We start from the raw sequence: 8,449 nt of genomic DNA, 5'->3' as shown, positions 1-8,449 counted from the left end.
CCAGTGTTTAAAAAGCTCGATTTTCTAAGCTCTTCTGTCTCTAGATAATGCCTTTTAAAAGTGAGGTTGTTGTCTAACTTAGGTTGGATGTATAATCCGGCTGGCCTTGTAGTATGAGACGCCTGAAGAGACTGGTAAGTACTGTTCTTGATCATTCAGTAACTGTTTGAGAGCTTACTTCAGGCAGGGCACTGGAGGAAGCAAAAATGTTGGAATTAGGGCTCCTGCATGCTCAAGAGCTCACAGGCTGTTTGCAGAGAGATGGTTCCTATGCATAGAGCTGTAACATGATGTTATGCTTGACCTTTGGAAGTCACGGTGAGATGCAGGTACATACAGCTTGGTCCCTGCTCCGTGAGCTGAGATAAGAGGGTCGCTTGAGATCAGGACTTGGTGGCCAGCCCAGGCAACACAGCGAGACTGTGTCTCTTTAAAAATGAAAAGATTACCGATGGTAAGCGAGTCGAGGGCTATGTCCAGCCACAGGAACAAGACAGTAAATATGGCCGTGGGTAGAACTATCACATTCCCAGAAATAGGACAAAAGAGATCTAGGGTGATTAAAGGCTTGGGCCAGGGGATGTTTTAGTAACAGACGTCTAAATTGCTAAGTTAGGGGCTGTGTTAGTCTGTTTTGTGGTGCTGGAATGAACCAGGGTCTTGCACAGACTCTGGGAGTTTTAAGAAAGAAACTCAAAATTAAAATAGATTGAATTTTCAGCAGTTCACAGTTCTCTGACAGCTAGCCAAGAGCTATTTCCTGTTTTGCAGTTTGCACTTTTCTAGTCCTGGACTGTCTGGACTCTTTGCTTCTAGTTGAAGTGTCTCTCCTGCTCTTTCTTACGTTGACACAAAGTTGAAGTTTGTAGACTGACCTTGAGTTTATGATCCTCCTGCCTTTTCCACCCAGCAGCTTTCTTCTGCTTTCATTTCTTTATTTCAGTTTTAATTCTACCCTGCTTTCTACCCTCCCCATATACTGGGGAGTAAACCTAGGGCCTCACATATGGTAGGTGAGGGCTCCTACCCCTGAGTTACATTTCCAGTCCTTTACTTTCATTTGAACTTAAAAGTTTTTCTAAAAGTTTAGCTGGGGGTGTAGCTCAGTGTAGATGGCCTAGCATGTGCAAAGCCCTAGGTTCCCTTTAACCCATCCTCTTGTCCCGTCCCCACCCCCAGACAGGGTTCTTTTAGAATTAGGTACCTCCTACACTTTATATTCCCAACCAAGGAACCTATTCTTTTAAATAAAAAATATTCCTTACTGCATTTATTTATTGGGGGGAGTGGGTATGCATGTGGAGGTCACATGCAAAAGTTCGTGTTCTCTTTCCACCATGTCAGTCATGGAGATTGAACTCATGTTGTCAGGCTTAGCAGCACGTGCCTTTACCCACTGAGTCACCTCAGTGGCCTCCAAAGAACCTCCTTAGTTAATTTCATGGAATCTATAAAATGCTAGAGATTTGAAGTTGAAGTTACTATGGTCATGCATATGAGTGATTTGCCTCCATACATGTCTATGCACCATGTGTATGCCTAGTTCCCATGGAGGCCAGAAGAGGGCGTTTGATCCCCTGAAACCTGAGTTACAGATAGTTGTGAGCAGCCATGTGGATGCTGGGAACCAGACCAGGGTCCTCTACAAGGGGAGCCAAGTGCTCTTAACTGCTGAGCCATCTCTCCAGCCCCAGGATCTATGCTTTAGAATCTCCACCCAAAAGCACTTTATCCCTGGCCACCCTGCCTCACTCAGACTGGCTAGTAGCCTGCCCTGGATATCTAATTGGGGAATGAATCTGCCATTACAGATAACTACGCTGTCTTCCTCCAGAACAACTTGTGTGACCTTTAATGATGACTTTGTCATCTAAGAAAGTGATGCTGGTGGTTACAGCAGGTGCACAGGTCTCTATAGCCTGCCAGCTCCAAGCACTCAGTAGTGTTCCTCTGCCGTAGCCATGCCTACGGATTCCCTGAGAAGCCTTGCAGCCCATTATCACAGATACTCCATCTGAACCTGTTTCCCACTGTGTAAGCGCCCCCTCCCCTTCCAACAGACTGAAGCATCTGCTTAATTGTTTGCTGCAAAAGACAGGACCTCCCTGTGTCATCAAGCCTAGCCCCCACTGACTCGGTTTCAGTGGCTTTACAGCAGGGTTTTTCAAGCTGCATCACATCTGGCCCTGCCAGGGTAGCTGCATTTGGTCAGGTGGAGGAGAATGTTAGCTGTGGCATGCCTCGCAATGATAGTGGAGGGCAGCTTTAGGGGTGCTTCTCATCAATGTCAGTGGCTTAATGGCAGCGTAATTGAAGGCGCTCACAACACTGGCTGATCGGTGTCTGTGGGTTTTTACTGATCCACTTTTACCTTCTCCCTTGTTCTAATCAAATTACCCATCAGGAAGTGGCCTGAATGACACTGCTGATTTACTTGTGATCTTGTTTTCAATTTGGTGGAGTCGCTTCCTGCAGTCATCAGTAGGGATGGTTGGTGTGTCACTTGTGCTGACAACAGCGAGAAGGACAGATGTGCTGTGGAAGGCTCCAAGGCTGTGCCGTGCCAGCCAGGTGTTGATGGCTCTGCAGTAGGCTGTCTTGCTCTGAAGCCCTCCAGGGCCATGAAAGGCCTTGACCTCCAGCTTTGTCTCTCAGCCCTCCTGTGACTTTCTCCCGTTGAGGCCCCATGGCACCTGTGTGAAGCAGGGCAGCAAGACACCTGGAGAAGAAAGGGATTCCTCTTGGCCAAACTGGAGATGAAAGATTTCTCAGAAAGGTTGATTGCAAGCCTCTAAAGGTCAGGTGCAGTCCCTGTACCATCATGTAGCTGTGTCAGTGGCTTTGAGGTGAAGGGGTAATGAAATCGGCTCAGATTGAGGGAAGCTTGCTGAGTTCTGTTTGCCCAGGAAGTCAAGGTGTTCTTGAGGCCCAGTTCTTTAAGCTATTCCATTTCAACTGTCTGTTTAGTGGTGCCAGGGATGCCCTCTGCTCACCTCACACTTTCTGTTGCTGTTTTTGTTCGAGCTAACCTTCAACTCAGTATCAGACTAAGGCTTCAGTGTCCTGAGAGGTGGGATTATAGGTGTGAGCCAACGTAGCCAGCTCCTACCTGCCTCTTCTGTTATGCAAAGCTATTACCAAATGATGGTGAGGCTGATTTGTAAATTATAACACACACAGGACATTTGCCCAGGAAGTGGCCCAATCCTGTAAGCATGGTTGGCTGTACTACTTTATTAAAATAGGACCCAGAGGGACAGGTGACTGTTTTGTTTCTTGTTTTTCCTATCCAGTTTCCCTTTTGGATAGGCTATTTGACTTAGAGGGTTCCAGAAAAATCAATAAAAGGCACCTGTGCTGGGCCTGAGCCCTGAGATCATGAGTGGTTGGACCTCTCCCTTCCTGCCTTGCAGGTACTACTCTGTATCACCCCAGGGAGGAAGTGTTTCTGGCATACTTTAGAAGAGCCTGCCAGTTGCTATGGATGGACCCCAGAGCCTTGCACATGCTCAGCAAGTATTTGCCCCCAAACTACACCCTCAGCCCCCTGAGTGCTGAGCTTACAGGCATGGCTACCATACCTAGATTTGAAATTATTGCTGAGTCAATAAATTATTGGATTTTTATCTTCCAAAACATGAGAGTCAGTGGTGGACTGGAGACACAGCTCAGTGGTTAAGAGCATTTGCTGCTCTGCAGAGCACCCAAGCTTAAGTCCCAGCACCCACAGGGTGCCTCACAGCTATCTGTAACTCTTCTCACTCTGCAGATGCTAGATTATGCACATAACGTATATGTAGGCAAACATTCATACACATAAAATAAAGTTAAGTAAATCTTTCTTAAAAAGTCAATGCTTTCTTAGATCTAAGCGTTTTAGAATGATTATAACCCACAACCCTATTTGGAGAACAGATGTATTTACAATGTAAATGAAGACTTATGCAACAAGTACGTGTTATTTTCCCTGCTGCATCCCTTCTAGAGCTTTCTACTTAAGTGGATGAAGTTGTAGGAAATCCATAATTTTAAAAAGAAAATGACACAAAAAACTACATTAATAATATTTATACCTGGAACAGCTGGAAACAGCATTGCTGTCCCAGACCAGAGGCTTATCAGGGAGGTGTGATGGTGCACTGTTCTTTCTTTCTTTTCTTTTTTTTTTTTTTTCAGACAGGGTTTCTCGGTGTAACAGCCAGGCTGGCTGTCCTGGAACTCAGTCTGTAGACCAGGCTGGCCTCAACTAACAAGAGATCCGCTTGCCTCTGTCTCCTAAGTGCTGGGATTAAAGGCATGCACCACCAACCACCTGGCAAATGCATAATTCTTACAGATGAGGCAAGAGGATAGATAAATAAAAGCTGTCATTCCTGCTACCAAATTTAATAACAGAAGATCAGTTCTGTTTAAAACTGTATCTGGAAGAGATTGGAAAGAAAAACAAAAAACTAACATCTCCTTCTGTACTAGTTACTTTCCTATTACTGTTATAAGACACTATGACCAAGCCAACTTACAGAAGGAAGGGTACACTGGGTACTTACAGTTTCAGAGGGATATGAGTTCAGCACCATCACGGCAGGGAGCATGGCAGCAGGCAGGTGGGCATGTTGCCAGAGCAGAAGCTGAGAGCTTACATCTTATCCACAAACAGGAAGGAAGCAGTTCACTGGGGATGGTGAGAAGCTTTTAAAGCTTCAAAGCCCACCTCTGACACACCTCCTCCAACAGGCCACCCTTCTACTCCTTCCCAAACAGCTCTACCGACCTGGGACCAAGTATTCAAACAAGCCTCTGGGAGCCATTATCATCGAAACCCCTGTACCTTTAAATGATTTACTTTTTTAGCACATTCTTCAGCAAAAATGTAATCTGTGAAAAGGCTTGTGTGGGGAACTAGAGAGATGGCTTGGAAATTAAAAGTGCTTCTTGCCAGAGGACCCAAGTTCATTCTCAGAACCCACATCAGTCAGTTCACAACTGCCCATGACCCCAGTCACAAGATCCGATACCCTCTTTTGACCTTTCAGGCACCTACATACAAGTGGTATATAGATGTATGGATATATATATATTAAAATAAATCTTTATTTTTAGCCTTTTAAAACTTTTTAAAAAATTATGTGTATGGATGTTTTGCCTGTATGTATTTCTAGACACCATGTGTGTGTAGTGCCCTCAGTGGCCAGAAGATAGCATCAGATCCCCTGGGACTGGAGTCACAGATGGTTGTGAACTATCATGTGGGTGCTAGGAACCAAGCCCAAGTCCTCTGGAAGAGGAGCAGTGCTCTTAACCACTGAGCCGTCATTCCAGCCCCTAAAAAAATTAATATATATATACACACATATATACATACACATATGCAAGTGTGATGCGTGCTTGTAAGCTATTTGGAAATAGGAGGGTCTTGAATTTGGGACCATCCTGGGCTGCAGAGTGAATTCCAGACCAGCCTGTACTACCTAGCGAGACCCTGTCTCAACAAACACAAATGTAATAACTTAATAAAAAGAAACAATGGCAATTACTTTACTAACAAAAGATAATGGAATATTAAAGAAAAATCCTTCCAGATTGTAAATGTCTGTCCACAGAAAAATGCATGGTAGGAAGTAGTCCACAGTATTATTGTGATTATGTCTTTGACAATTTTGTATAGTTTTCAAGTTGTCACAAAGCATGCATTACTTTTATGATTGAGGAGGGGGTTGTGTTTCTTATGGACTGTTGTCAAAAGTTAGTACTTCCTTCAAGCTGTATAAACACATCCTTTTCCCCCCTAAGCATTCAGGATCGGGGAAGTGAAGTCAGATTTACTGAGACACAGAAACTATTCTGAGTCAGGAAAAAGCAGTCAATTCACAGAGAACTTGTGAACAGCATTGGCTGAGCTGGGCAGTTCAGACCCTTCAGGGTGTGAGGCCTCTCTCTGGCTTCCTTTTGTGGAGGTGTTCACAGTGACCTTGTGGGATGATGAAAAGGGAGCATTGATGTTGATTCTGCCCACGTAGAAAGTGGAAATGTAGGGCCATGGATGTGCTGGGGTCCCACATGGGTTAAAGAAAGCCCCAGTGTTCTTCTAGCCAAACAAGAGTCTTTAGACTATCATCAGGATTTTGGCTTGGTTTCCAGAGTGTCTTCACACTGACCAAAGAGCGCTACTACCATGGGCTGCCACCCCAAAATGGAACAAGCAGGGTAGACGTTTTGTAAAAGTAAGCCGGTGTTTGAGGAATATGACTTAGGAAGCTGAGAATGACTCTCTAAGCCCTCTAACCCTTTTCAGCAGGTATTTCCAGCACCTACTTGTACAGAAGGAGCCTGCTTGCAAACGGTGTCTTGTAAACAAGATACTGCCCCTGCGCTGTGCATTAAGGAAGACAAATAATAAGGATTGTTTATAGAGCTGAAGGGTACAGTGGTAGAGAGCTTGGCTAGCAAGCTTAGACTTGGTTTGGTCCCCATTAACTCCCCCCTATTTTTAAAAGATTTTGGGGCCAGGTGTTGGGAGTGGGAAGTGACTAGAGAGAGTGCAGCAGTTAAGAGTACTTCCTGCTCTTCCAGAGGACCCAAGTTCAGTTCCCAGCACCCACACTGGGTGGCTCAAAACTGCCTGTAACTCCAGCTGCAGGAGATCTGACACCCTCTTCTGACCTCTGCTGGCACCCGTACATATACTCAGCCATATACATGTACACATAACTGAAAATGTGAAAATAAATCTTTTTACTTTGTGTTCATCCAGACTCACCCTATCCAGTGCTTCCTAAGAAAGTGCATTCACTAAGTAAGGGCACTAAAAACACTAAACTAACATTGGGAGAAAGGATTTTGAAATAAAAAAAAATGGCCTTTAGTAGTAAACTCACAGAAGGAGGAAGCTTGAAGGACTCCAGGCTGACTGGGGAAGAGGTTGCAGGGCTCAGGAAAGGGAAACATCCAGGGATGTGGTAAACTGAAATAAATGGAAGCTGCGAAGCAGCTACCTTGGCCATGGCTGTCACGTCAGCTGTGGTGATGGCTTGGATGCAGGGTAGGGATGAAGAGCACAGGGAGGTGTTAGAGTGCACCAGGTTCCTGGTAGAGGAGAAGCTGCAGCATTTCCACTGAGATCAGGACACAGTGATCCAGTAGCCTTGGCACAGCCAAGTTCAGCAATGGACAGTTCATGTTGACACATCCCAGGTGTCTGCAGGGGATAGTGTCTGGGGCTGGCTGCCTAGGTTTGGAGGGCAAGAAGGACTAGCTAGAGATAAGAATGTAAGGAGCCAACTCAGACAGCTGAAGTTAGGGATATTCATGATTGTGTGAGGAGAGGAGCTGTCTGGAGGCCTTCACTCTCACGCGTCCATCCCCAGGAGGCAGGACAAGGAAAGAGTCTGTAAGGAAGAGCCATCTGAAAGGACTATGGCTCAGGCGCTGTCAGCACCACTCTCCCTCCACCTTGCCAAAAAAAGTATGTATATTATCCTATGAAGTAAATAGAACAGACTCATGTGTGTGTGTGTGTGTGTGTTTGTGTGTGTGTGTGTGTGTGTGTGTGTGTGTGTGTGTGTGTGTGTGTGTGTGTATTTTATATATATGATGTCAGCAGACCCTGATGAATGTCTGTGAAATTCGCACAGTGTAGCCACAGGCATCCTAAACCTGCACATCCAAGTACAAGACGATATTGACCTCTGCAGCCATCCCTGAAGGGCAGAATCAGGATGGGACTTGCATGTGCCCTTAGAGTCAGCCTTGAACTTGTACTCCTCCTGTCCCAGCATTACAGGCATGCATCACCTAGGGCAGTCTCAATCTCTCAGTCAGTTTTGAGCAAGGATTCTTTTTGTTTGCTTTTTGTTATTTTTGTTTTGTTTTTCCAGACAGGGTTTCTCTGTGTATCCCTGGCTATCCTGGAACCCACTCTGTAGACCAGGCTGGCCTCAAATGCATATCCAAGGTTCCTAGCTGGGATCCACATATCCTTATGTCTATGGCTTTCTTTAGGCCCCCAGAAATGTTTAGAATCATTTTTATTAGTAATAACAGCCAGATGTAATGGTGCATGCCGTACTCCTAGCTTCTCAGAAGCCTGTGGCAGGAAGAATACAAGTTCAAGGCCGGCTTGTGCAACTTAGTGAGACCCTGTTCCAAACTAAAAATAAAAAGGAGCTGGAGGACTTGCCTAGCATAGCAGAGCCCTGGGATGGGGTTCAAACCTTTGTACTTCAAAATAATAATTACAATATTAGTAGCTAGCATTTAGGCAGTGTTTGCCATGTGCCAGGCCTGTTGCTAGACTTTAACTGGATTGGAGCAGGGCATTTTACTTCCGTTCTAATATTCCCAACTTTTCAGTTACAACCCTCAGAACAGAAGAAACCCCCCACTGGACCCTCCCTTCTCCCGTGGTATTTTCAGGAGCCTAAACCCTGTCCTTGCTGCCTTTGTTGGGAGG

General features: G+C 45.3%; 1 protein-coding gene across 1 annotated transcript in view; it reads left to right on the top strand.

Annotated features, from left to right (window-relative positions):
* The first annotated feature begins 20 nt into the window (after window positions 1–20).
* Window positions 21–8,449, top strand: part of Crebrf (CREB3 regulatory factor) — a 90,717-nt gene continuing 82,288 nt past the window's right edge. Inside the window, exon 1 of the mRNA XM_052758926.1 lies at window positions 21–134. The gene's annotated coding sequence lies outside the window, so the exon portion shown is untranslated. The remainder of the gene's footprint in view (window positions 135–8,449) is intronic.

The sequence above is a fragment of the Peromyscus californicus genome, unplaced genomic scaffold (genome assembly GCF_007827085.1).
Source record: "Peromyscus californicus insignis strain IS unplaced genomic scaffold, ASM782708v3 Scaffold_3__1_contigs__length_106647218, whole genome shotgun sequence".
NCBI classification, from domain to species: Eukaryota; Metazoa; Chordata; class Mammalia; order Rodentia; family Cricetidae; genus Peromyscus; species Peromyscus californicus.
Note: the sequence above shows the minus strand (reverse complement) of the source record. Positions and strands in the feature narration are given on the sequence as shown.